The sequence below is a fragment of the Camelus bactrianus genome, chromosome 12 (assembly GCF_048773025.1).
Source record: "Camelus bactrianus isolate YW-2024 breed Bactrian camel chromosome 12, ASM4877302v1, whole genome shotgun sequence".
In the NCBI taxonomy this organism is placed as follows: domain Eukaryota; kingdom Metazoa; phylum Chordata; class Mammalia; order Artiodactyla; family Camelidae; genus Camelus; species Camelus bactrianus.
The window spans coordinates 38,489,131-38,516,714 of NC_133550.1; the positions used below are offsets into that span (position 1 = coordinate 38,489,131).

Below are 27,584 nucleotides of genomic sequence, written 5' to 3' on the forward strand. Positions count from 1 at the left end.
ATCAGACACATACCTAAGGAACCCTCACGACCCTTAATTCCCATTCAGGAATTTGCCATCCACTAACTCGGCTCAATTTTTTCCTAAAATGTCACATACGATTTGTTCCTCTACTTACTCTTCCAGTAATTGTCCCGCCTGAATAAATCAACTGTACAGAATAAATGACAGATTCTGTTTTAGATGATCCTTTCCTTTTGCAAAAGAAAACCCCCCTTTCTGGATTTTAACCATTTGGTAAATATATGATCTTCTACATCAAGGTCTTAAAGCTTCTACTTTCCTAAAGACAAATTGGTAGGTCTTAATATTTAGGTTAAAAAACAACAACAACAACAACAACAACAACGGATGTGGCAAAAGCTGGAGGAGGATGCTGTCTTTGTGGTTCAGCTCTGATTTAAATCAAAGCATGGTGGGGCTCTTACTTGAGAGCAGTGATGCTGAGCTTTTGAGAACCCTAGGACTCTTGGGTCATTTTGTTTGATTCAAGACATCTTCTAACTGCATATACTTTTTATTTTTTAAATGGAGGTACTGGGTATTGAACCCAGACCTCGTGCATGCTAGGCATGCACTCTACCACTGAGCTACACCCTGCCCACCTCAGCATATCCTTTTATAATGAGAGTAATTCACTTTAAGAAATCGGCAACACTCTTCAAAGTTACTCAGTTTATCCAAGGATCATAAGCACAGAATTGAGAATTAGTGCTAAAGAAGTGAAGCCCAGTCAGGGATGCCTGGGGGGCTGACTGAGCGATGCTTCTGGTTTTGCCTCGACTGTAAGAGATGCAGTTGGCCGTCAGCAGGATCCCTGCCCTCCACTAAAGCCTCAGCAAGGATGCGTCAACGTATCTCTGCCTGGGGTTTAATCAGTCCCAACCCTGACTCCGAATATCACCTGGAGAATCTGGAGATGTTTATTCTAAAATGCTCTAAAAAAGAAACAAACCAACCAACCAACCAGCAATGTCTACCACCCAACACCCTCTGGTCTAAAGGATCAGTATCTGAAGCTTGAAAAACAGGCAGGGGCATTAGCAGAAACAACTTTCCTACCGACACTCGAGTTCTAGATTCCAGAGGACTTCAAAACTCAAGACCATACAAGACCATACAAGACCGAGGCGCTGTATCCACACAGTGTCTCCAAATAACGCCAAGTGGTTTGGTCCCTTCCTATAAATTCTTCATGGGGCTTCCTGAGATGATGAGGAATCTGAGCCTTCTCCTCTCAGTATATCAAAAATCCAAGATCCCTCCTGAGTTCTCACAGTGAAATAATGATTCTTTGGGATGCAGAGGTTCAGCAAACATTCCCGTATGCTCCAGTCCTCTGTACAGAGAAGGAGCAGAAACTGAGATCACATGCTGCCGCACACCGAGACTCAGGCATCCCTCGTGTAGCCCACATCTATGGAGACACACCCAGGTGTGCACACCCCCCTCCCCATCTGCCAATGCTTTTCTCTTTCATTTTTAAATGAACTCCGACAACCAGGGCTTATATTTTGGCCTTTAAAGGCAAACCTTCCAAGTTCCAGTAAGAGGACAGTAGGGAAGTTACATTTTCAGTTCACTGAGTATTAACCAGAGAAGTGTTCTTCTTAACGGCTAGTGTTAGAGAACTGTTCTCATATCTACAGCCTCTTCCCTTGCCTAGTAGAGCATCTGACCCTTCTGGGCCCCACTGCCATCATTCTGAGGGTGACGAGGTAGATAGAGTAGGAGAATCCCTGCGGTTAATTCCTACAGAGAGGTCCTGCAGTCAGCCAGGAGCACAGCCTGGAATAAATTCTGGGGCTTATTTTGTTGTGGTGGTGGTGGCTGTTTTCATCTCTCTCTCCTGACAATTAAATGCAGGGAGAAAAAAAAGCTGCTTAATCACGCCTTCTGGTTAATCAAGGTTTGACTATCAACAATCCACTCCTTGGCAAAACCCAGCTGAAATTAATAGCAGATCTAGCCCTCCTTCACTGAAAACATTTAGGTATTTAACCACTCATCCTTTCATAATCACACCGGCAGAGTCTTATTATTTTAAAGTTCAATCAGAAATACCATTTATTAATTACAAAAGCTAAGAACCAAACACACATAGGTTTTAGTACAAGTGAAAAAGTATTTTTAACTGAGAATATCATGGAACTCAACCCAAGGGAACTATAAAAACTCGGTCAACTGAAGTCTTGATAAAGGACTATGATGGTTGCTGTATTTTTAATTTAATTTTAATACGGAAAGAACGTTACACTGAGATTCTTTGAGCTACTTACCTGCTCACCAACCATTCTGAGTATAACACTGATATCAACTACAGGGCTAAAGTCTGTCTTCTCAGGTGTTTAACATGCTAACCTGATTTCTGTACATTCACTTTTCTTGCAAGCCTGGCCACAAACTCTGGAAAATGATACATCCTCTATGGAGGATATTCTTGGCTATCTCTTTGGTTTAACCAAGAGATATGCCTCTTATTAATCCAACTAACTGACAGTCTAAGAAAGAGTCAGATTTAGGCGTAGCAATAAAGTGCTTTATCAAGTCTACTGGCCAAATCAGGGGAGAGGTGCTACGCTGACAAATTTTTCCTCGTTCAGATTGCTTTTAATTCAGTGAATGCCAGGTATTGTACAAAGGGTCAGGATAAATACAAGGATGAGAAAAACAGATCAGGCCCAGAGGGAGCTTCCAGACTAATGGGCAAGACAGATGTGAAACACATCCTGACGCATACATGTGCAGGTATCCTCCACTTCCCAATCTAATGAATTGGACGGTGATTTCAGATAACAAGGGATGGCGTGCTATCAACTCTGCTTGGTTCCTGAATTGTGGGCAAGAAATACTAACAAATAATGAGCAATACCAGCTCTATCTCTAGAAATCTCTCTCTGAAACTGTTCAGTACCTGTGTTTGGATAGTAAGAATCTGGACAGGGAGAACTCGAGTAATGAGGAAGCCTGGAAATAAAACCTGTACAAGGGCTCCAAAGGCCAGGGATGGATAACTGAGACGGATTTAGTCTGGAGGACCACCAAAGGCTTCCCTGGGGAAGAGATGGTCAAGCTGAGACTAACTGGCTAGAAACTGGAGTGAGAGACGTTGATGGGAGAGGATATGGAAGTGAATTCCCAGAAGAGGGAATAGCATTTGGAAGGGCCCAGAGGCCACGGGGGACGTTACACATTTGAGGAATTGAGGAAAGGCCAGTATAGCTGGCCCAAATCACAGTTCGCTGCTCACATTAAGGACTTTGGTCTCTATTCCAGCTGAAGCCACTGGGAGACTGTAAGCAGAGGAGTGACATGGTCAGATCTGTGCTTGAAGGACTGCTCCAGCTCGTGGCTGGAGAAGGGACTGGAGGAGGGTGACAGGGAATGTGGGCCTCTCAGATCCAGCACCGGAGGAGAGTATTTTCAAAGATTATCAGAAGGAAAGAGTAGGGATTTGACCTGGTGATCAAAATCTTACCTGGGCCTACTCAGCACCCAACCCACAGACAGTTACTGGTGTTCCCAGGAATTGTGGGTCTTCAGAAATGAATGGTGCCTCAAAAAGTGGAGGGAGGGAAATAGCAGCAAATACTGACCCTTCTTCAGGTGTTCCTTATTCAATAAAGGTCCAAAATGGGATAGAAAGGGAAACTTATAGGGAACCCCTTTCCCTTCACAAAACAGCAGTTTTTAAAAATTGCCATATATGTCTCAAAACTGGCTGCTTGGGCATGAAAAAAACATTCACATCACATTGTCACAACTCTTAGAAGTCAAGTTCTTCATTCCAGAAACCCCATGCATGAATGGGACTTCTGACTGAAAGGGATCAACCCCACCTCCCTACATCGGTCACTTCACCACCAGCCAGGGAAACCGAGGTCCAGGGAGGTTCAGTGATAGCCTCGAAACACAACTGGTTTTAAGAGAATCAACTTTCCCCCTCAGCATTCATGTTATTTCTGGTTAGCTTAAGTGGTGTTAACCAGTGTAGAAGGGATTTTCTTCCTCATACTGTATGATGAGGAAATCCACATATTCTGATGATTTATTTTTAACCATGCAGATTAAATAAAAATACTGCTGTCTTTTAGCCAGGTGCTCTGGGGCTTAATAACATGACAGAAGCATGAAATTACCATAATATATTTTGAAAAAATAGCCAGGCAATGTTTGGGGGCGATGGAAATATTCTCTAGTTGGAGGTAGGGGGTGGGAATTACATGGGTGTGTGTAGACAATAACATTTAAGATCTGTGCAGTTTCAATGTACATAAATTATATGTCAATGAAAAAAAAAAATAAAAAGACACCAAGGGTCTCAGTTCATTCGACTGCTTGGAGAAAAAGACTCCTAACATCACCAAACTGTAAGAGAAAGTATCAGATAAGTGTATACCTACTCTGTCACTCTCATATTTACACCTAGAAATTTAAGAACTATGCTTAGATATGGTAGCTTTAGAAATACAAACAATGCTATGTGCCTTAGAACCTCTTTTTAGAGCACGTGTGCAAGTAAATTCATTTTAGTCCAATTCAAACTCAAATACATCAGTATAACCATCATCTCAATTTCTTTAAAAATACGCAAATCCATCTCACAGCCAATTATAAAATAATCCCATTTAATTCTTAATAATTTCTTCCCAGCAAACGTAAATTAAAACACACAAAGTGGTCAGTGAGTAATTCCTAGTGGCAGTTCAACCAAATTACAACTTGTTGAAATGACCAATTCAAAGTTTAGTAAAGAATGAACGGCCATTTTTATTTTGGTTGTGGGGAGCAATGATGGGGAGTTCAAATTTCTACACAGAATAGATGCTTAAAAGACTGAATGATCTACCCTTCTTTGGAGGGCCTTAGGATTTGCTAACAGTACACGCACGCACGCGCGTAAGCGTGCTGATGATTCCATTAACTGTGGGCTGTACTATAAACAGCAAAACTGGAGGTTTCACGGTCTCACGGCCATGGTTTCAACCAAAAAGCTGGATGATCTGAATTCAAACTAGCCAAGGGTAATAGTAATCTTGAACTGAAAATCAATTTCAAATACCAATTTCAAAGTTTGGAAACTTTACTGATACAAAATGAAACAGTAATAAATAAGAGTCATCGGGTGTATAAGAGGCACCTTCCTCCTTTGAGACGTTCAAGGGGTACTTTTGGTCTAACCTAGTTTCTGTTTTCTCATCATTTAACATTGTATTTTGATGTGTAGCACCCTGGACTTCCTGTTACTACCTCTTGATATTCTACTGCAAATCATGACTCATCCTTAAATCATAGAGAAACTCATCACAATCCCAAACTTCATAGCACATATGAATTCAGTCTTTCAAGAGGGCAGCATTCTTAGAACATTACTTGGAGCCACAGAGACAAAAACACTGAACAAGTCCATGTAGAGATTATGTCAATCCACTGTTGAGTCAACACATTTATTAGATCAATAAATATGAGCTCTCTGTGTGGTAATTTTAGTCTTAGTACTGGTTATTAAACAGTGTTACATGATATGTTAAGTGAAAATAAATTATAAAACAGAAAGTGTGGTGTGACTCCAATTAAAAATTTTATGTGTATGCATGTGCAGGGGTGTATGTGTGTATCTCTTTTAAAAGACCAGAAATGTTAACAGTGGAATTATGGGAGGTGTTAATTTTTTTTTTCCCTTTGGGGTTTGCTGAATATTCCTAAGGTAATTCACATTAATATTTTTTATAACCAAGAAAACCAACTAAACTTCGGAAAATATTGCTATACCAATGTGATTGCAAGTAGGTCATAAATCTACAAAGGCAAAGAGGAATTATAGATAAACATTATGGAGAAAACTCTTGCCTTAAACATACAGAAAAATCTGCCAAGAGTGGGGACCTTCATTCAAGTGACCAGAGCCGACTGTGTGTGTGTGTAGGTGCAGGCCCTTAGGGACAGAAGCCAGCTGCCTGCAGCCAGGTCACAGCCAGAATGGACAGGGAACCCAATGCTTTTAAAGTTGAATGAGGACCGACCCCTAGGTTTGGGAAACGTGAAGATAGCTGAATCATTCCCTGGGACTGGAAAGGAGCAAAGCCATTAATTAGTAAGCAGTATTTCACCATCAGCGATAAAATACTCTACTCCAGGAAATCACATCCTTAAATTATTTTTAAAAGTGTTTTGGGTTTGTTTTGTTTTAGGTAATGTTTTGCAATCATATTGGTTTCTTGATTCAGACAGATACACAATTGGGTAGCAAAAAACACACAAAATCCAATATCTGACAGCGAAGAAAGGAATATTTTAATTTATATGCACTGCCTGGAAGCCCTTTAAAACCAATTTCAGGAAAAGATTCCAGTTCTAAAAAATTATTACAAATATAAATTTCAATATATGATCTCAGAGTTATGGTAACTGTATAATAGCAGTGTTGAATTATTAATTTTAAAAAATAAGAAAAAGAGGCAGTCTTTAATAAATGTTTAGGAAACTTCAAAATTCAAATGCGGCTGAAAAAAATCACAGTTCTCACCCATTTGGGCGATTGCCGTTATGGTCTAAAAAGCACTAGTACCAAGTGAACGAGGCTCAGTGATGGTCTAATTCAGCTCACAAAGGTACACCACCAAAATGTCATCAGATGCCAACTGCATATCACTGACCAAAAAGAGAGAGAAAGGGAGAGAAAATTCATGGATACTGTGTTATTCTTGTGGCCACAATGCCAGTGATGACTTTTAAATGTCCTGTTCAGTGAATGAATGCATATAAGGAGTTACCATTATCAATGTAAACAGTAGCTTCTTAACCTGGGTACTACTGACATTTGGCGCTGGAAAATTCTTTGTGGAGGGCTGCCCTGTGCATTGTTGGATGTTTAGCAGCAACCCAACCTCTATCCACTAATACCAATAGCACCCCCTCTGATGATGACAGACAACCAAAATGTCTCCGGATATTGCCACATCTCCCTTGGGAAGCAAAATTACTCCCAGTTGAGAATCACTGATAATAAGTGAATACTATGCATTCCAAATAATAACTTATTGGAATGAAGAACTCTACATCCCTTGTGTCTGGAAGGAAATGTTACCTTGAGAGGAGAGTATCTACAACCTTCATCCTTAAGGCATGCTCATGCAGAGTGATGTGAGCCTTGGAAAGCTTTTCTTCTTACCTATTGTAAGTTCTGTTATCCTACTCACAGCTTTCAATGCAACAATTTATTGAGCATCTACTCCGTGCCAGGTGCGGCGTTAGGGACATCCTGTACTTATGTCCACTGACTCACACTCTGGTTGGGCTGGTTGGGTTGTTTTTAGGACACGCTTTGCCACCAGGAAAAAAAAAAAAACACTGACATCTTAAAAAATCCTCAATAGAGCAGCAAGTCCTTGTCAATAAAGGAACCCCACAGTTTCAATCAGGTTCCTTAAAATTCTTTACCTTTTTAGTAACTCTACGTATTTCCAACATTTAAAGGTTCAAAAATCAAAAAAAAAAAAAAGTCCAGAAGGCCTTTGCTATATTTGGCACAGAATGACCATCAGGGGTTTTTGCCGGCAGGGTCATTACTGGAAACTCTAAAAACACTTAAGGACAGTCTTCTTAACTGTCTGACCCACGTGCCCTCCTAACACAATTTGTAATTTTAATAATCCCCATAAACTGAAACTCATAACTGACCTTTCCCAAATAAATGTAGGTCACAGAGAGAGAAGAAAGGGAGAGAGATCAGAGGGTATTTTGTTTGGCAAAAAGACTCAGAAATCAATTTGAGCTCATTAATAGATGCCTGGAACATGCTTGGTTTCTCAGCACCTCCGGATCCTCACCACCCCCACCCCAAGACTGAAGTACAGACACGAGAGAGGATGGGTGTGTTTGAGCGGCTAAGGCAACAGAAACTACAGAGAGAGAGAGAGAGGGAGAGAGAGAGAGAGAGAGACAGACAGACAGACAGACAGACAGACAGAGAGACAGAGAGAGAGAGAGACAGACAGAGAGAGAGACAGACAGAGAGAGACAGAGAGCGAGACAGAGAGCGAGAGACACCAGTAAGTCCGAAATCCAAAATGGCTAAAGTGACTTCAAAGTTTTCAAGATGCTGCCCTGAAAAGATTTGTTGGGCGGCTGCACCTCTAAGTAAATAAAGCCGTAACTTGTCTCCCTCGCCAGCCAGCGCAGGGCTCCCCGGCTGACAGTGGCTGCACAAAACCCCTCCTGTGCCGAGCAGCGGAAACTCCTAATGAGATTAGTTGGTGTGTGTGCAGACATTACTTAGCAATGACTAAAGGGGCTCTCTCTTCCTGCAGCAGCCAGTGGAAAATTCAGGGAACTTTTTCCCCCTGCAGCAGCAGAATCCCTTTAACCCTCTCCCCAGTCAACTCCAAAAACAACTCAGCCTCCCCCAGTCCCCCCTCTCCCGGCTGGGGTGCTGGGGGGACCTAAAGACCCGCTAGGGGCTTCCAAAAGCGGGAGGGTGGGAAGGGGCTGGCGGGGAAGGGGCGGGTGACCCTTCGAACACTACAAAGGAAACTGTAAAAGGCACAAATACATAAACCTGAGAAGCAGCAAACCACAGTTTCTTTGTGAGCTCCTCTAGTGAGTCATTTTCAAGATGCTGTCTGCTGCCAGTTTCAAAGCGGAAGCGCATGGCAATTAGTCTTGCCGTTTCCAGACAAGCCAGAAACTCTCCCGACACTCGTTTTTTTTTTTTTTCTCTAAAAAGCCCCTTTTGCAGTTTCTGAAATAACATTTCTTTCTCCCACCCCCACCCGCCGCCTAACTGCAGCTTGTCGTCAGGATGATTCGGTTCAGAAAACATAAAACCGAGACCTCTATTTTTCTTTTTTAACCTTCCAAATTGTAATTCCTCCCCCAAAAAGTACAGTAGCATTACAGGCCAACATTCAGTTGCAAGTTGAAGAGCCCTATCCTAAAGTGCTGGGGGCTCCAAGACCATCTCCTTCCCAATCCTCCTCCAAAACCGTGTCCAATAAAGACTCCACAGGCTTTTAAAAGTCAGGCTGGGCGTGCGCCTGGGGCGGCGACCCGGGCTGGGGTCACCTGCCGAGCTAGAGGGGGTGCGACCCTCAGCCCCGCGGCTTCCCTCTCCACCGGTCTTCTCCCTGAATCCGAGCGTCGGCGCCCACTACCACTCCGAGGGGAGCCCCAGCCCTGGCTGGAAGGTCAGCGGTGGTCCAGCTTCCCGGCACGCAGCCCGCTCCTCCCAGGGACCCCAAGTCTCACCGTCTCCTATTCCCTCGCGCGCCCCCTCCTCCAGGCTCGCGGCGCAGCCCCACGGCGGGATGTGCCAACGCCGGGTGGCCGTAGCCCCCGGGCCGGCGCGCGGACCAGGCGCTGGAGCATCTTCGCGGCGCCCCCACCCCGTAGCTGGCCCCCGCCCCAGGCCCGCAGCCCCAGAAGCGGCGCCCACCCGCCCCACCCCCACCAAGCTACAGAAAAGAAAGAAAGAGCGAAAAAAACCACCCCCCACAAAACTTTGCAACTGTCCGAGCAACAGGCACAAACCCCGCTACTTACCCAGATGTGGGGGAGATTTCAAGATCCTTCTTCGGGGGAATTTCTAGGAGGAACCGGGCGAAAGCCCCCGACTTTCCATGCTGACAGGCGTCTGCAGACGGTCTGTTGCTCTTGTAATGAGATCCTGATTTTTCCCCCTTTTTTTTCTTTCTCTCGCTCCTCTTTTTTTTTTTTTTTTTTTTTCCTCTGGTGTGTGTGAGAGCAGGAAGTTGGAGCAGTCAGGCCGAGCCGGCTCACTTCCTTTACTGCATTATTCCCCAGGCGGTGTGCAGTCTGTGTAAACAGGCTTTTCCGCCCCGCGCCGCGCGCCCCAGCCGCGGCTGTGCGCCGGGGCTGGCCGCCGAGGCCCGCGCATACTCCGCCGCCCGCGGCCCCGCACAGCGCCCGTGCCCCCGCCCGCCGCGCTCCACGCTTCCTGCTCGGTCACCCCCGGGGAGGAGCCTCCAGACCCCGTGCGGCCGCAGCCCCTCCCCACGGTGGGAGGGGTGGGGGGGAAGGAGGCGGGCAACGCGGCCAGGAACCCGGAGAAGCTGCCCTCGACGCGCTGGGGGGCTGACCTTGGGTGGCGGCGGGACCGGGGATCCCGCTTCTCCCCCCGGGGTCCCTGCGCTGGGGACCCCGCTGGGCCCCGCTGTGGGGTCTTGTCCTGCTGGGCTGGCCTGGGCAGGGAGACCCGAAGTGGAGAGGCCGCTGGACTTGCTGTTTTCTGTCAGCTGGGATGGAAGAGTTGTGGGGCTAGTGGGTATCGGGAGTGGGGTTTGGTTGCTCTGAGTCAAGGGCTTCTTGATCGTGGGTAGGGGCGTGATTGCTTAGGATGAGATGTTGCATGTGCAGAAAAGGAGGCACAGTTTTTGTCTGAGGATGGACACAGTTCCTGCCTGGAATTTTTTTTTTAAAAGCCAGCGCTCAGAGTAAGGGGCCCACTTTGGGGGAAAGGATGAGAAACCATAAACTGGAAGCCAGCATTCTCCAGGAAGAGCCCATTCTGGCCGGTCGCTATGGCCTTAACACAGGCCCAACCTTTCCTGCCTGCTAAGACTCGAGAGAAATGAGCAGCGACCACGGGGCCGAGTGACCGAGGCTTCAGAAGGAGACTCCGTGGTCTCAAAACTGGACTCCACACCGCAGTATCCCTCACGGACCACCCACCCCGGACCCCCTCCATTTCCAGCCTCCCCTCCCCAGCAGCGCAGACCACCGGTTTCCAAACTTGAGCATGCACCAGCATCACGTGGGGGTGGGGGGAGCTTGTTAAAACACTCGTTGCCTGGTCTCACCGCCAGAATTCCTGATTCTGTAGGTCTGGGTGGTTCTCAGCCCTGGATAACATTACAATCACCTGGGGGGTGTTTTGAAAACTATTGATCTTTACACACAACCCAAACCAATTAAGTCAGATGCCCTGGGGGGCGGGGCGTGAGTCCTTTCAAAAGGATAGCATTCTAGGAGTTTCTCCACTTGTTTCTTATTTTTGCAATCTTTCTGAAGATTATTTGTTTATGAATCTCTCACTATTACTAACTGTGAGCTTCTAAAGGGCAGGGTGGTAATTTACTCTAGTTAGTACCAGTTCCCCGCCCCAAGTGCCAGTCAGAGCACCTGACTCATAGGACCGCCCAGTTCTCTGTATCGGCTTCAGGCTGGTGGGGATAGTTTCCTGACAGGTGGGACAAGGCCCACGAAGCCTCTGATAAGGGTGGGAAAACACGCAGTGTGGGGGTTGGGAGTAGAGACGGAGAAGATATGGGGAAGAGAGCTATTTATCAACCCCTGATTTTCCACAGCTAATTTTCCACTTTAGGAATTATCATTTTAATCCCTAGTGGGCCTCTCCTGTCACTCAGCAGAGCTCACTTCATGTCCCCATATGATCCAGCTGTGGACTGGGAGAACACAAACTTAGTTTATTAGTGAGGGGAAAAAACCTCACATACAATTAAGAACACCATGTTGCTTTACCTAAAAAGTGTATACCAAAGCCAAACATGAGTGTATCTTAAACCAGTGGCTTTCATGCTTTTTATTGTCTACAACAAATCTTTGTAGGATCACCACAAATCTTTGTAGACTCCCAATATGTGAGAGAAAAGATGTACATGATTTCATCAGGCTTTGATTGTTCTGAAGAAATGCCTCCCTGTTTAAGGCACTTCTGAAACACTTACTCATGCCCTAGCATTTCCCAGACCAAATGAAGACCTCCTAAGTTTTTCTGGTGTTCTGGGTTGTCCACATCACTATGCCAGGCCCTTCATTAGAATGAGTAACTCAGAGCTGACTCTGCTCTGCCCAAGGCACAGGGAATAACTTTTACTCGTAGGTGTCCCCAGCTTCTGTCCCTTACATTAGACAGCTTCTGCTGCCTTAGCTCGGGCTGCTATAACAAGTGCCTTGGCCTGCATGGCTTAAACAACAGACATTTATGTCTCAGAGTTCTGGAAAGTGGGAAATTCAAGATCAAGGTGCCAGCAGATTTGATTCTTGGAGAGGGCTCACTCCCTGGACTGTAAAGGCCACCTCTCACGGTGCCCCCACATGGCCTTTCCTCAGTCGCACATGTGAAAAGGAGAGAGGAAGCAAGCTCTCTGGTGTCTCTTCTCAGAAAGGGCACTAATCCTATTACGGGAGCTCCCCCTTCATGACCTCAGCTAAACCTAATTACCTCCTAAAAGCCCAACCTCCTAATACCATCACACTGGGGGTTAGGGTTTCAACATGAATTTAGGGGTGACATGAACATTAGTTCATAACAACTGCTATTTGTTTTCTACGCTTTCCTTCTCACTGTGAAAAAGCAGCCAAGAGGTGTGGCATTTAGTACTATATGATCCACACTCCTCTTTCTATGCTTTTCTTGTAAAACAGACAGGAGTTAGAATTAATGGGTTATGAGTAAAATTTCTTAAGGAGCTCTTTGTTGCAGATGACAGGATCATTCATTTCTGGCCAAGAGACAGTGAGGCTCTCTCAGCTTTGATAAGAACAGTAGAGATCTTATCAAAGATTGGAGTTAGTCAGTCTGATGTATTGGACAGTGCTTGGGGCAGAGTGCAAGTGGGTCAGCTCAAATAAACCCTATGGGTGAAGGGGGGGCTGGCTCTAAAAGAAGGGTTTATTAGCTTTTGTTAGGATAACACTGTGTAACAAACAACCCCAACACTCAGTGGCTTACCAACAAATGGGTCTCAGATGGGTGGGTTCAACTCTGCTTCACATGTTTTCTCATTCTGGGACCCAGGCTGAAGGAAAAGGCTCAGCGTGGGACATAAAGTTTTCTAGAAGGGCAGGAATTCAAGCAAAGTGAGTGGAGACACATGAAGCCTATTAAAACCTCTGCCACACCTATTAAAACTAGCACACCCTCACATCAACTCACAATCCATTGGGGAAAGCAACTCATATGGCCAAGTCTAAAGTCAACGGGACAGGGAGAAGGACAGGGGGAGTTCTGAATAAATAATACAATCTGCCAAAGAGAAAATGGATGCTGGGTATGCAAAAACAACAGATCTCTTGGGTCCCTCCTAATTTAACCTTCTACACTGTCTAACAGAATGGGATGTATGAAAAGTTAAAAAAAATACAGATGGATGAGGAAGTATAATTAGATAAGGCAGGGGGAGAAAGTTTTAAAATATATCAAACTAAAATATTCTAGAACATAGCAGAACAAAGAAAACATGAAACTTATGAATTGATGGTATTAAACTTAGAAGTTCATGAATTTTGATAGAAACTCAAAAGTGGTTTCTTCACTACTTTGGAGACTGCTTCAGTGTTGGGGGAATATGGGTAGAATTTGGGACTAGACAGCTAAAGCCTGATGGGGAGGCAGCCCACTCAGGTGGCAAGTATACATTTGGAATCAGGATCATGGGGATCCAGACCCATACTGACCTGTTCTAGCTACTCGACCTTGACTAAGTCACTCACTCTCTGAGCCTTCATGAACATCAGTTTTTACTGATTTTTTACAGTGAATGCCAATTTTACATTAAAACAACATGTGTTATGGACTAGGATTCAAAAACTTTCATGAACCTCATTTGAAAGAGTATTTAAAATAATTTTATAGTCTTACAGGCAGAGCCCCTTGGGTCTACATTCTCCCTTTTGTGCTATTAGTGGTCTTTCAGTGGGGACAGCTGAGAAGCATTGATTTGGACCACCTTTTGCCCTCAGACTGGCCACCCATAGGCTAGAGGTTGGCAAACTGCAACCCACAGTGCCCACTGCCTGTTTCTATACGACTTTCAAGGTAAGAATAAATTTATTTTTTTAAGTTTTTAATTGTGTTAAAAAAAATAACATAAAATTTACCATCTTCATCATTTTTAAGTGTACAGTACATTAGTGTGTTAAGTATATTCACAGTGTTGTGCTACTGATCTGCAGAACTTTTTCATCTTGCAAAGTTGAAACTCTTATATCCATTCAACACACACCCCATTCCCTCTTACCCCAGCCCCTGGAAACCACTCTTTCACCTTCTGTTTCTATAAATTTGACTACTTTAGATACCTCCTATAATTAGAATTATACAGCATTTCTCTTATTGTGACTGGCTTATTTCACTTAGCAGAGTTTCCTCAAGATTTATCCATGTGTGTCATGTGACAGGATTTCCTTCCTTTTCAAGGCTGAATAATATTCCATTGTGTACATATACCACAGTTTGTTTTTAACAATTCATCTGTTAATGGACATTTAGGTTGCTTCTACCTCCTGGCTCAAATGAATACTAAGAATTTATATTTTTAAGTGGTTGGAAACAAATCAAAGGAATAATAATACTTTGTAACATGTAAAAGTTGTATGAAATTCAAATTTCAGTGTCCATAAATAAAGGTTTGTTGGAACACAGACAGACTCATTCACTTATGCATTATTAATGCTGCTTTGGCAGTGCAATGGCATCGTTGAATAGTTGTGACAGAGACCATTACGGTCTATAAAGCTGAAAATATTTACTTTCTGACTCTTTACAGAAGAAGTTTGTCAATCCCTGGCATAGGCCATCTGAGACAAATGAGACTCTGCCCTATTTTTTGGTTTGGTTTTAACCGCATTTTCTTTCTTATTCCGGAGGCCTTTCCTTGCCATATAGGGTAAAAATCTTAGTGTCTTTAACAAACTTCACATCCAGGAACTTCGTCTTCAAAGGAAACCAGGTTGTCATGCTTAATTTAATTCCTCTTATCTGGTCTTCTGATGAGGTGGGGAGTAGCTGACTCATACTCTCCTAGCCGGGGAGACACCTTTCAAGCTTTTCTCTGGTCTCTGAACAAACCTGAATTCCCAGCCGCATCAGAGCTACACACACCAGGGCCTCACCCCTGAGATTCTGAGGTTAGGACTAGGATTCCGTATTTCTCCAAAGCTCCATTGAGATGACCTCTCCTCATGAAACTCTTGTAAATGTCTTACTTATCCTTGAAACTAAGCTCAAGCCCTGCCTCCTCCAAGAATTCTTCCAAGATCCACCAGATGAAGTCCACAGCCCTTTTCTCCTGCATCCTCACAACACAGGGTTGGAATTTTACCACTTAGCATTATGAAATGACTGTCACTCCCCCACATCCCATCTATATCCCTAATGCCTACCAAAAAAGTGCTGACAAATTTGTATTGAATCAATCAATTCATCAATAATAAAAGGAGTGATATGCAATAAAGTTTTGTAAATGATGTACAATACTAATTGAGGCATGTGAACAATCACTAGAAGGGAGAATAATTGATGACATTTGGAAAGAATTAACACTGATTCTAAGCTTTAGATTTTTTAAATTCACAATTGATTGAAATGTATCAATAATTTGTACCCACCCCCTACTCACCCCAAATCCACATTCTAATGTACACTGGAAAGGAAAGGAGATTAAAACATAGTGATGAGGTGTTACAACTCCAAAAACTGAGTCATTGCTATAATTTCCAGGATGAATACAACTGAGAAACTGTCCTGACCAGCTACTGGACAAAATCACTTCCTACATAATAGAAATTTGAAATTTGCAGAAAAGTACAAATGGTGTTGAGCCTTTTCTCTTTCAGTGATGCCCAGAGTTCCTGTGTAAGCAACTGTTTTGGATTTTATATGTGTAGATCAAGAAGACAGGGCACTTTATCTCTTGATTTGGTCCTAGAAGGTGTTGTGCAAAACCTTGAAGGAAACTGCAGTCTTTCTTTTCCCACAGTATCAGACAGTCACAGAAGCCCAGGAAATGCCCCCTGGGCAGGATGTCGTGCTGTGCTTTAATGGCAAAGATGGGCAAGGCGTGGTTGGGGGTGGTTTCAAGACCAACTTTTTAATGGCTGGAAAAAGCTGATGGATTGAAGGTTGATTATCACCTTTGAAAAATCTCTGAAACTCAAATGAGAGTAGTAATTTGAGAGCAGCAAAGGAAGGTCTGGGGCTGTGATCAGGCTTACCAGGGATGATGGGAGAGCAGGAGCCTTCAGAGGGACTAGAAGCTCCCAGGCACGAACATGATTCAATCCCTTCTCAAGGGTCTCTTTGCATGGGTGATAGGCTTTGTTTGGGGAGGCTGGAGCCAAACAGGAATTTTGATGGAAAATCAGAACAAATGAAGTTGTTCCCTGTGAAATTTAGGGACACTCTAAACTCTGCTTGGGCCCAGCACAGAAACAAGAGGATGTTTCCCCACCACGGGGCATGGAACCTGGTATTTCCTGCAGTCATGAGGAAGCCCCTGAACAAGGAAGCCGGAGAACAAAGAACACGAGGGAAGAAGCCTTCATGTTTCTGTATGGAAGGATCTCCAGTAGGAAAGGGAGAGGGAAGGTCTCTGACAAGTTTAGAAGAAGAAACTGGAATGCCTGGCTCAGCTCCCCCCTCCTCCCTCTCTTGGAGCCAGCTGGTCCCAAGAACACACGGTCTCCCTGCTCCATGCTGGGGGTACCTGCAGTTTTCCAGCTCAGCCCACATAAGTTTCATCTGGGAGCAAATCGCCAGCCAGCCCACTGTGCCTGTAGATGGCAAGGTTAGCTTTGATCAGTAATAAGACTATCATTTTGATCTCAGGCAGTTTGGCACCTGCTCACTCTGTCAGGTGGTAGGTACTGCAACTGGACAGGAAGGAGGGGAGTGATTTAGTGATTTAGTGGACTGGGGGTTTACCCAGTCAGCTCACTTAAGACACTACAATTGTCATTCTAAGAAATAACTGGAGAAGGCTGAGTTTAGGGGGAGCGGGGTGCAGTAGCGAGACCCCACATGAGCAGGTAGAGCAGGTACTTGAGTACCATGTCCCCACATGAGCTACGATGTCATTCGCGGCACATCCATGGTCATAGGGCCCCGTGTGGATCCACAGGCTGATGAGGTTCCAGATGTTACCCAGGATGGCAGGGAGGAGAAACGCTATTCCATAGGCTGCTATCAAGAACCAGGCACCGTGGTTTGGAGGTAAAGGAAGCAGGGGTAATGGTGTGTTATGGAACTAGCTTTAAGTTAACCAGGACAGCTGTAGCCTCCTTTGAGGGCTCTGAGGACAGAAGCAGATGCTGTGTTGTAGTGAAGGGGAGAAGCATCTTTTCCTCAGGAAGTGTCCGTGGATACTCTTAAGAGGGGGTGAGACTTGATGATAGCACATTCATGTCCCCTTCATCTCCACAGCAATACACCTTTCTTGAATAAATATTGTAGATACTCAAGGAACAAAAATAACTATTAGACAATGTATGTAATGCCTCACAGCCTAAAAAGTGCCATTAAATAAACTCAATTGGTCTTTGATAATATGTTTTTACATTTGATACAACTAAGGTGTGGAGCTATTAAGAAATTCATGGGTTCAAGATCACACAGGAAGTGATGGGGTTAGAGCTAATATCCAGGTTTCCTGACCAAAAGTGAAATTCTTTCTGATATGCTTAGCTGAATTATAATAAAAGACCACAAAAAGCAAAGAGAGAAAACGCAGGAAGGAGAGGCAAGGAAACGGCTGGGAGTGGAGGTTCTACCATTAACCCGTCCTATCACCTTTCTTAGGCTCAGCCTCTTCCTTCGTCAAACTGTAAACTGAGGATGTTGGACCAAAGGGTGACTCAGACCCTGACATGCTGTGATGGTCCAGGATGGTCCCACCACGGTTACTCACAGCAATTCCACCTGAGAAGCCCTTGGTCACAGAATCTGCTCAGCAGAAGGCTGGCGGGGGTTAAATCTGCTACCTAGAGCAGCGGATTCAAAACTTTAATTCCAACCCACAGGAGGAAATGCACTTGACATCTAAGCCCTTTACACACATATAAGGGATTAAAATAGGTTGCACAAAACAATAGTGGGTTTTTTTGTTTGTTTGTTTCCTATGTGTGATGTATTCTGATATATTCTATCCTGTTTTATTTGCTTAGAAACTGTTGGTTGCAGCCTACCAACTTGATTTCATGATCCATGAATGGTTTGGGAGGCACAGATTGGAAAGCTGAAAATTGAGGGGTAGTGGTGGGACAGACCAGGCAAAGATGGGATCACAGAAGCCAGATGAGGTGGACTAGGAGAACTGGCTTTATATAAAAGGAAGAGTACTCGTCTGTGTACATATGAGTCAGTGCCCTTCTAAACATCCCCCTGCACTGCCACATTGTCTGCCATCTCACCAAGCACGTTCCCACCTCTGTCTTCCCCAAATGCAATGTTTAACAGATACTTTGGAATGTCCTAGATTTGTTTATCACTGTCTTGACTTATCAGGCAGTCAGCCAACAGGTTTTTGAGGAGCACTCACTGTGTACGTAGCCGGGTGCTGCACAGTCAGAATCTATGGGTTTCGCATCTGTAGATTCAACCAACCACGGACCGAAAATATTTGGGGGAAAAAATTCCAAAGAAAATTCCAAAAAGCAAAACTTGAATTTTCTGTGCACCCAGTAACTATTTACATCGTACTTACATTGTACTTATAGCCACTTACATAGCATTTACATTGTATTAGATATTATAAATAATCTAGAGATGATTTAAAATCTATGGGAGCGTGTGCTTAGGTTATATGCAAATGCTACACAAATGCCAGTGGACAGCTGTACTAACCATGGTGGGATGTGTGATATTCATGGCAAAACTGAGATGTCACCATGGGAAGGCTGGTTTGGCTGATGGTCCATGGATAGCATCACGTTGGTGATGGTCTTGAGTCTGAGCTGGCAGGTTCAGAAAGTGGACCCGCAGCTCTGTGCACAGCCATTTGGCCTTGGGCCCCACCACACAAGGCCTCGTATTAAGCTCTGACTTGGTCACCAAATGATCCTATTCATGCAGTTATAGACACAGTCTGATGAAAGCAGAAGGTGTTCCTCACACATCTTTAAACGTACACCCTATCGTCCCACCACACTGCTTAAAGTACATTAAGAACTAATATCTTTGTAGGTCCTTAAGTATATTGTCACTAGCACAATGAGATCACTTTGTGTTTTGTATGTTAACAATTAGAATGTAAAATGTTACAATTAAAATATACCACAAGTGTCATACCCTTCTTTTAGCATTTGTTCAGTTTTTTATGTACTCAGAACCACAACTGGCAGTGGTCTATGCCCTTCCCAACTTCGAGGGGCCCCACCCCAAGGAAACACCAGATTCTTGGTGACACAATTTTCTTGAAACAGCTGCAAGTGAATCTGCTTATAACGGAGAACATTCCTTTCTCAAAGTGACTGAAAGGCTGGCCTTCCCTGTCCAGAGGACCCCCTGGGTAACTAGGGTACCAAATGAACATTTGAGAATTTGTTGCTTGGTGGTCAGCGATACAAGCACATGAGGTGAATTTCTTATCATGGAGGGCCCTCTCTGGAAACCAAGCACCCATTCCCCACACACGTTGTCCCCCACCCTACACTCTGCTGGACAGTCAGGCTAACATTGGCCTTTCTCTTTGTGCTCCATTCCTGACCACACTCTGTTCTGTCAAAACATTCTTTCTTTAGACATTAAACTCCAGAGATATAGCTGTTCCAGGGGACTGGAAGAATGGGGTTTTTTTTCCCCATTACATGTCATTTAACCTTTTTTGTTTAATTTTCTCAGAGAAAACTTACTTCCAAGCCCCAGGTTGATCCTCCATAGGATCTACACACTCCCAATGTGCACGGTATAAAATAGACACTGTTCCTGATGCTTAGGGATTACCAAATTAAAATGGTGCATTTAACCAAGAAATCTGTCCTGCACCACCAGAACACTACTAGAGAGCAACAGAGAATTTGGTGAGGTTGCAGGGTATAAAATTAATACACAGAAATCTGCTGCATCTCTATACACTAACAATGAAATATCAGAAAGAGAAATTAAGGAAGCAATTCCATTTACCATTGCATCAAAAAGAATAAAATACCTAGGAATAAACCTACCTAAGGAGGCAAAAGACCTGTATTCTGAAAACTATACAACGCTGATGAAAGAAGGCACAAACAGATGGAAAGCTATCCTATATTCTTGGATTGGAAAAATAAATATTGTTAAAGTGACCATACTGCCCAAGGCAATCTACAGATTCAATGCTATCCCTATCAAACTACCAATGGCAATTTTCACAGAACTAGAACAAAAAATTGTTAAATTTGTATAGAAATATAAAAGATCCTGAATAGCCAAAACAATCTTGAGAAAGAAGAATGGAGCTGGAGGAATCATGCACCCTGACTCCAGACTATACCACAAAGCTACAGTAATCAAAACAGCGTGGTACTAGCACAAAAACAGAACCATAGATCAATGGAACAGGATAGAAAGCCCAGAAATAAACCCATGCATTTATGGTCAATTAATCTATGACAAAGGAGGTAAGAATATACAATGGAGAAATGACAGTCTCTTCAATAAGTGGTGCTGGGAAAACTGGACAGCTACCTGTAAGAGAATGAAATTAGAACATTCTCTAACACCATATACAAAAATAAACTCAAAATGGATTAAAGACCTAAATATAAGACTGAATACTATAAAACTCCTAGAGGAAAACATAAGCAGAATACTCTTTGACATAAATCACAGCAATATTTTTTTGGATCTGTCTCCTAGAGTAATGGAAATAAAAATAAAAATAAACAAATGTGACCTAATTAAACTTAAGAGCTTTTGCACAGCAAAGGAAACCATAAACAAAATGAAAAGACAACCTACAGAATACGAGAAAATATTTGCAAACAATGTGACCAACAAGGGATTAATTTCCAAATACACAAGCAGCTCACGCAGCTCAATCTCAAAAACAAGAGACAATCCAATCAAAAAATGGGCAGAAGATCTAAATAGACATTTCTCCAGAGGAGACATACAGATGGCCAACAGGCACATGAAAAGATGCTCAGTATCGCTAATTATCAGAGAGATGCAAATCAAAACTATCATGAGGTATCACCTCACACCAGTCAGAATGGCCATCATTAAAAAGCACATAAACAATAAATGCTGGAGAGGGTGTGGAGAAAAAGAAACCCTCCTACATGGAGGCATGGAGGTTCTTTACAAAACTAAAAATAGACTTACCATATGATCCAGCATCCCATTTTTGGGCATATATCTGGAGAAAACTCAATTTGTAAAGATACATGCACCCCAATGTTCATAGCAGCACTATTTACAACAGCCAAGACGTGGAAGCAACCTAAGTACCCATCGACAGACGACTGGACAAAGAAGATGAGGTGTATATATACCATGGAATACTACTCAACCATAAAAAGGAATGAAATAATGCCATTTGCAGCAACATGGATGGACCTAGAGACTGTCATTTCACTCTTCAAAATGCAATGATGTGGGGGTGGGTGTAGCTCAGTGGTAGAGTGCATGCTTAGCATGCATGAGGTCCTGGGTTCAATCTCCAGTACCTCCACTGGAAAAAAAAATTGTTTTTAATGCAATGATAATCAGAAAACCTAATTAGCACAGGGTGGGTCAACCATCTTAGTAAGGCCATGTGCTACATGGGAAGGTCTCCCACAATGGAATCAGGTGGTCCTAGGTTCAAGTTCAGTTCTGTGACCTCGGGCAAGTTCCTCTATCCCTTCCAGTCTCCATTTCCTTGTTCATCGAATGGGCATACATAATAAGATCCACTTTGAAGTGCTGGAAGGATTAGAGCTAAAATATACAAAGAATTTCACATATAGTTAGCATTTAATAAACCATCCTCTGAATTTCACTCTGAACCCTCAACATCCATTTTCTATCAAAACAGCCAGGTTGACTCCTAAAAATGTAAATTATGTCATATCACTTCATACCCTCCCTGTGCCCACTCAAATACATAGATTCCTACTGTGTATTGTGGCCCATGAGCCCTGCACAATCTGGCCTCTGCCTCCCTCCCTGCTGTCTCCCTCCTCTTCCCTTCCTCCTCCCTCCAAGAGACCACATGCCTCCTCTCTGTTTTCTCAGATAAGATTTGAGTTTTTCCCCACCTCAGGGCCTTTGCTGTCTGCATTTTCTGAAGAGTGACTGGTTTTTTACCAAATATCAGCTCAAACGCCACATTGTCAGAGGACTTTCCTGGCCATTCATCTCCCAGTTCCTCTATCACATTTTCTTGTTTACTATTTATAACACCAGCCTCTAATTCTCTTGTCTGTTTCCTTGTGTATTGTCTGCCCTACCTCCCTCAAGAATATAAATTCCCCAGAGATGGATTCCTTGTCTCTCTTATTCACTGTGTCCCCAAAACTGAGGCAGTACCTGGCATATAATAGGTGTTCAAAAAAGCATGTTTTGAATTTATGTTGTTATAATTACCATTTTGATCTGGTAGTTGGAATTTACCTGAGGAAAGATTCTGCAGGAAATGTCTGAATCTTGAGCCAAAAGCGGGAATTAGTTTCATGCCTGAAACACGAAGCTGAGAAGATGTGAGAAACTCAGGCATCAGGAGTGGGGAGAGGATGGCTCTGAGAGGTCTTTCACTGTACTATAAAGGGTTCGTGATTTGGAGCTAAGAAGTCTGAATTCTAGGCCTAATTTTACTACCGCTCTTCCTTAACTTCTCAGGTCTTTGTTTCTTCATCTATATAAGAGAAAAAAAGGCTGAACTAACTGGGCCTTGAAAGTTCCCCCAGTTCTGAAGTTCCATGCCTTCGGGACAGGGTCACTTCTGGGAGACGCAGAGCATGTGCATGAGATGCTAAAGGAAAACTGGTGAGAAGGATGTGGAGGTGGGTGAGCCCCTCCCTGTGTGGACCACTCCGATCCTGTGACTGAGCCACTCCACAGCCAGGCCAGGCCGGCCCTCACCACACTGTTTCCCAGGCAGTGTCTGGGCACAGCAGGGGCTCACAAGGTATTGGCTGAATGAAGGAATGTCCTCTGGAACCACAGAGAGGGGGAACTGACAACTCAGTGACTCAGAAGAAAGCGTCACTGAGTCACCAAGCCACTTCCTGTCTTGCTCAGTGTCCTCCAAGCCAAGTCCTAACAGGGTGGGAAGGTGGCAAAGAGCTTAAGCTCTAGCGGGTCCACATGCAATGAAATCGCAAAGGTAAGGCCTTCCGGTTCAGGGGTTGGGGGAGGAGTGCAGGAGATGAAACAGTCACTTAACCTTTGTTTGAGTTCTCTGCAGCCAACCCTAACATCCAGCTAAAAGATCAAACAGCCTGATACTTCTTCTAGAGCAATAAAATCGGTCTCTAGAATGTCAGCTATGAAAAGGGCTGTATCATCTATCTGGCCCTGGGTAACAAACCACCACTTAGTTGGCTAAAGCAACAACCGTTACATTTGCTCACAATTCTGTGGATCAACAAGTTGCGCTGGGCTCAGCGCAGTGGTTCCTCTCCTGGTCTTGTCTGGAGGGGCTCTCTGACTGTTCATCTGGCAACTTGACTGGGTTGGATGGTCCAAGATGACTTCTTTCACATGTCTGGTGGTTGGTGCTGGCTGCTGGCTGCTCCCCTCTCTTCTCATGAGCTTTCCTCCTCAAGGAGGATGGCCTAGGCTTGGTCACATGGCCGCAGCATCATTCCAAGAGTGACAGCAGAAGCTGCAAGACCTTTTCATCCTTAGACTCAAACAGAATGTCACCTGTGCTGCATTCGTGAGTCAAAGCAAGTCACAGGACGAGGCCAGAGCCAAGGGGAGAGGAAATAGATTCTACCTCTTTGATAGGAGAAAAAGCAAAGATAGGTTGCAAAGGAGGCAGACAGGCAGGGATGGGAGAAATTGTGGCCATCTTTGTCAACAATCTACTTCAGAGGCATTGAAGCACATGCAGATCTCTCATTAAACTAACAAGAAGTCTCAGACACACCCAGGCTTTGTGCCTTGTCAAGTTCAGAGAGTTATTGGCACACCCAGAATGGGAACCCAGGTCTCCTGCGCCTCAGTGCAACATTTCCATACTTCAAGATCTCTCCCACCAGTGGCCGCTATCTTCTTTATCCAAATCTAGTAACAAAGCTGGCCTTGGGAGCCACCCCACTTCTCAGACTTCCTCGTTTGGATTAGCAGACGGATACAATCACAGGTTTAGGGACTGAGCACCAAAGGCTGGCTGCAGCTGCCTTCGTTCTGTGAGTCTCCTTAATAGGAAAGGGGACTCTACTCCATCTTCTGGTCTCTTGGGAGCTTGCCAGGCTCCCAGGCCATAGTCTGATTTGACAGCAAAATCTCATTTCACTGGGTTCTGCTACAGCCATTTAATAAAAGAACGCTTTGTAGTTGTGGTAGTTTTTAAGGCAGTACGTCTCTAGAATGTCTTGGGAGAGTAGTAAACCAATCTGTTAGACACACTACAGCTATCAAGAATTAGTTCACCAGAATAGCTTCTGAAAGTGAAGGGTAGAATGAATAATAATAATCCCTTAATATGTGTTGAGCTTTAACTACCACTGCACAGGCACTGGGCTCAGCATCGACGTGTATTGGCTCATTTAATTCTCGGAACTCCCATGTGACATAGGTATCATTGCTATCTCCATTCCTAAAACTGGTCTCTCAAATGTCACCTTTGAGTCCAATTGCCAGATCCGAAGTCTTATTTGCAACCTTTAACCTTTTCAGCTCTGCATGGTTTGAGAATACTTATTCATTCATTCATCCCTGCGTTCATTCTGTTAGCGGATAAGACCTGGTCCAGGATTAGGCGATACAGCAATAAACAAGTGAGTCGGAAACATTTCTTACCCTCACAGCCCTTCCTGGTCAGTGGGACCGACAGGCGCTAAACAAGTAGCAGCCCGCAGCATGGATGTTATGAAGAGGGAGCTGGAGAAGGACCCTTGGTTTCTAGGAGCTGCATCTCTCCAGATTCTAGTTCCTATTTCTCTGACCACTCCTTTGCTGACTTCCAGGGTTTGGGACTTGCCTCCTCCCCTCCTGGCTTCATGTGTTCTACCTGGGAGCTCTCCTAAAAACTCCGTAGCTCCAACAGCTGCTTAGGATTCCCAAACCGGCCCCCAGTCAGGTCACCCGTCCAGCTCCCTACAGGGTGTCGTCATCAACACATCCAGAATCGTGCCTCCACTATTCATAACCCCTCACTGACATTTTCGGTTTTACCTTTATCCACCCCAGCCTTTTCAGCACAGCTCACAGCTAGTTCCTCCTGACAGCCTGCCCCGCCCTCTCCAGGTAGAGCTGGTTAGGTCACTTCTTCCTCTAAACTCTCCACATATCCCCTCTGGCTACTCCCACACTTATCACCTTATAGGATAATTCGCTTTGTCTGTGTCTGTCTCCTCTGCCAGACTGTACCTTCAGTGAAGGCAGGGTCCCCTGCTGGTTCATCTCTAATGCCCTATGTTTTGCCCAGCAGTAAATGACCAAATGCCATTTCTTGAACTGTTGAACTCAATTTGGGTCTAGGAAAACTTTTCCAGTTCCACAGTTGAAGGCAGGGCTTTCTAACAAGACTATAACACTGCCTTTAGTATTTCTATTAGTGTTAGCTGAGTGTGCCTGTCTCAGTCACGAGATCCCAGGCAAGCAACCTCTTTGCACATTTTGTCTTTTTTCCACCAACACCCTACGGTACCCGTCGTTTAATGAAAACATTTGTGGTCCAGGGTCATTCCATTCTCTTGGTCCATCCTTGGTCAAAGTTTATTCATTAATTCACCCATGTGTTCATATACTTATTTAACAAGTAGAAACTGAGGGTCTTCTTTGAGCCAAGCATTATTCAAGACAAACCCTGCCCTCAGGAAATTTAAATTTTAGTGATGGCCATGGACAATAAACAGGCAAATAAATAAATAAACAAGGAAATATCAGATTGATACATGCTATGAAAGGAATAAACAGAGAGATAAGATATAACATGAGCAGGAGGCATGCCTTTTTAGGAAACAGGCACAAAGAAGTCCAGAAGAAATTCCAGGAGGGGACAGGGTGGGCAACAGTCCTGAAGCAGGCAGAAAAAAAGGGGCATATTGAGAAACTGAAAGGAGCACAATGTGCCTTGGGTGAAATCAACATGGAAGCAAGATGATGTTGGAGAAGTAAGCAGGGGCCAGGTCACTTGGAGTCCTGCAGGCATGGAAGGACTTTTGATTTTATTAAAAGCAAAATGGGGAGCCATTAAGGGATTTTATACAGAGGAGAGACATGATCTGATCTATTCTGTAAAAATAGTTCTTAAAATATATATATATAGGCAGGATGGAGTGAAAGCATAAAGACTAGTTACAAGATGCTTACAATGGTCCTGGCAAATTTACCAGTGGGTTACAGCAGGCGCTGGCCTTGCAAAGGAGCAAAGATGACACCTATATACACCAGACTGGATTCTGTCTGCTCTCGTTACCACTGGGAACCATCCACACAGGCAGGAGAGTTCTCAGTGATGCCATGTGTGCCCAGTGCCCAGGAGAAATTCACATGCAGTGGGCAAGAGGTCCCCAGAGTTGGCCAGGAGCCCATGACCTCAGGTCTCTGTCTCCTTGGCCCCTTTTTTTCTGGCTCAGCCACAAGAAGGAGATCTCTGCTTCTGTGCCAGCCCTTCAGAGGTTTGGAGAGATTGGCAGGGCACAGGAACGCCTGAAAGCCGAGACGGCTGCAGGACTTGGCAGTTACAGGCAGCAGTGGTGGTGGTCTTAGTCGTAATCCCCACCCCATCATCCTAGGCTGCTGTTCTATCTTGACTCATTCTCAGACTATCTCTAAATGCTTCACTGTTGCCCTGATGGCTAAAACACAGTTCTTTCCCCTCACTGTTGTTTTGCCCCACAACATCAGTAGCGTCTTAAGTCAATCAAACTGAGTTGACGTGCACCTGCCAACTGTTAAGAGTTGCTAAAAGGTGCCCAGTGTCACTGGCCTCACCTCTTCACCTGCTACCACTCGCCCAGCCCTTCCTGTTCCTCCAGGGACCAGCATCCTTCCCCATGGGGGCCTGGTGCTCTCCCCTGCTTACCTAACTCCTCCTTTAAATCTCAGCTGTAATATCACTTCCTTCTAGAGGCTGTCCCTGAGGGCAGCCTGCCAGTCTCTGTGCCCTGATTAAATGCATTCAAAGCACTAGGGACTTTTTCTTCATAGGACTCACAGTAATTATAATTACATACTTACCCAGCAGGGTAGAAATATACACACTACCATTCAGGCTTGTTTTTTTCTTAAAGGTAGCTAAATTTTTAAAAATTTTTATAGCTGGTCTCCCATTCCTGCTGGTGGTGGAGAGGAAAAAACCTTCCAATGAAAGGTAACAGCGTTTTCTGGTTTAAAACCATCTCTTCCCCCTCAGTATTCAGTTAATTCAAGGTCGAAACTTCCTGTAAGGGATTCTCCCCCCAAGCATTTTCCTCAGTGGTCCTCCTTCCCAAGATGGGGTCTGGCTGCAGGGAGGGGAGTGGTCAGAGGGCCTCAGGACATCGGGCAGGGTGCAAGTGGGCTGCCCTGGGCCGGGGGTTCCCCTCCCCATCTGGGCGTCAGCCCCTGATGCTGGCCTTGCACAGACCCTGCTCCGGTTGACCCCATGGATCTCCTGCCCACCACACATCCAGCTCAGCTCTTGCTGGCCCTGGACACCCCTGGACAACTTGTACATATGTACCCCTCCCTGCCTCCATGTCTGCAATTTGGG

The 27,584-nt window shown here is 44.5% G+C and overlaps 1 protein-coding gene across 1 annotated transcript in view; it reads right to left on the reverse strand.

Annotated features, from left to right (window-relative positions):
• The window catches only part of ELK3 (ETS transcription factor ELK3), a 64,022-nt gene extending 54,076 nt beyond the window's left edge, over positions 1–9,946 (reverse strand). The window contains exon 1 of the mRNA XM_074375258.1: positions 9,541–9,946. The gene's annotated coding sequence lies outside the window, so the exon portion shown is untranslated. The remainder of the gene's footprint in view (positions 1–9,540) is intronic.
• Between the last annotated feature and the right edge of the window lie 17,638 nt (positions 9,947–27,584).